A 2,307-nucleotide genomic window follows, 5' to 3' on the forward strand; every position below is an offset into this window, starting at 1 on the left:
CCTGCACAGCCTCCCTCCTCTCAACGGAGTGGCCACATCTCCCAGTGTCCTCCTGTGGTCATCCAGGACACCCAAACAGGTGAGAGCCATGTCTGGGGGGCAACTGCAGATGTCCCCCATCTTTCCCTGTGGAATGAGGCCCTGAATGAGGAGGCGCTGTAGAGGCTGGGTCTTAGGGTGTCTCCTAGGAGCCTCTGAGCAAAGACTCACCTCCCCTCTCTCCCAACCCACAGCCAGGGACCCTGAATTTCTCTCATCATGCCTCCTCCCTTCCCTGCTCTACCCTGGCACCCACCTGCCAGGCCTGGCGGGCAACAGGGCCAAGGACATAGCCCCCTAGACCACTTCGCATGGACAGGGCAGGGATGCCTGCTTCTGGTGGGGCCTCACCCCAGGCCCCAGGCCATGTCTGGTGACCAGGCAGGCACAGATTCCGGAAGGCCCAGGAATGCCGCAGGGCCAGGTGTCATGCCATCTTGGGTGGTGCCCAGCCTCACAGCCTCTCCTCGTAGACCTCCTGCTATTTCCTGGGCGTGTGTCTGCCTCATCGGGCAGGAGGCCCTGTCCCCTGGGGCCATTTCCTTCCAGGAATCCCACAGCCTGGCCACCTCTGAGACAGGCAGGCACTGGGATCCCAGGGACCCTATGGTCCCGGAGACCCCCAAGGAGAGAAGCTGGCAGGGGTGATGCTGCCATGGGGGGCTTGGGCAATGGCGGAGCCCCAGCCCCACAATTCTGCCTCTGCCAGGACAGTGAGGCGGAAAATGTCTCAGGAGGTTTGGAAGGAGAAGAGCCAGCGAAGAAGGAGTGAGGATCTTTCTCACCACGTGGGTGTGTGTTGGGGGTTGTCCGTGTGCGGATGCATGGGTGTGTGCAAAACCAAGCAACTTCTGTGTATGCACACATGCATGTGGGGAATCACACGTGTGTGCACATGTGGGTGGGTGTACATGTGGGGGACGTGTGTGTGCTATGTGTGTGTGCATGTGAGGTGGTGCACGTGTGGGTGCATGTCTACAGACATGGGTGTCTGTGTGTGTGCATGTGTGGGTGGGCACCATCACCCCCACCCCGTCTCCCTGCTGCCAGGAGGAGGCCTGAAGATGCTGCCCACTCTGCCCCCTCCTCCATTTACCAGGGGTCACTTTAGGGGACCCTCTTGCTTTGGGCACAGCTGCAAGGGACTCAGACAGGGTTCAGAGGGTGGGCCGGGCTTTGTGGGTGTAGGCACCCAGTGCCTGACAGTGCTGGGTTCAGGGTAGGGACACCCCCCCACTCCCTCCCCACAGGCAGAGCAGGGGCTGGGAAGGCAGAGGCAGCAGCCTTGCTCTGCAGGGACCTGGCTGAGGGCCACACCGCCCACCCAGCCCAGCGGCCACTCTGCCGCCAGTGGTCTTAGCTCAGGCAGAGGGGCCAGGCTCCTGCGGTCAGTGGGAGGCCACGAATGAGCAGCTGCCAGTCCCAGAAGCCCTGGCTCTGGTCCTGCGTCCTCCCTTCTAGGCCCAGAGCCGGGTCTCCTATATGCTTCCCTGACAGGGGCTGGGGTCTGTGGAGGGTGTGGTCCTCTCCTTGCAGGGGGTGGCCTTTCCCGGGGAGGGTGCCTCCCCCCTCCTTCCCTCTCCAGCATTCCAACACCCCACCCTCAGGAATGCAGCCACTTTCCAAACCCAGCTCCCAGGAGGTTCTCCCATCTCAGCCAGAGAGGGCTGGCTAGGATCTGGCTGGAGTGGGGCAGCAAGGACCCAGACCCAGACCCAGACCCACAGGCCATCCTGTGCCCAGATCTGGTGAAGCCAGGGAATGGCACTGCGGGAGGGGAGGGCAGGGCAGGTGGGCAGAACGGTGAGGCTGCTGTCCCTGCCCCTCCCATCCACACGGCCATCAGAGGCAGGACGGGGCCTGTGCCCAGCCCACAGATGAGGAAACTGAGGTGGGAAGGGCAGTGTCCCACTGAGCTCCAGCTGCTGAATGGTGCAGGGCAGGGGCTCTCCATCACAGCTGCCCCCAGGAGCTCTGGCCGGGCTGGGGTTCAGGCCCCCCTCGGCCTCACAAATGTACTCAGTTATGTATGCTGGGGGCAGACAGCCCACCCCCTTCCCCATGGCCCGCCCCCATGGCAAGGGAGGAAGCTTGGAGGAGTCTGTGAGGGTTGCAGGCAGGGCTCAGCGGGCATGGGCGCAGGGAGGCCAGAGTCCTTCCAGACCAGCAGCGATGCCCACCCAGGCCCCTCCCCTGGCACCGGGCCCCAGCTGGGCTGGTGGGACCGCAAGACCCCTAGCGTCTGGCGGCTTTGAGACCCCCAAGATC

This window comes from Echinops telfairi, unplaced genomic scaffold, assembly GCF_000313985.2.
Source record: "Echinops telfairi isolate 266 unplaced genomic scaffold, ASM31398v2 ScPeMD7_25;HRSCAF=90, whole genome shotgun sequence".
NCBI lineage: Eukaryota > Metazoa > Chordata > Mammalia > Afrosoricida > Tenrecidae > Echinops > Echinops telfairi.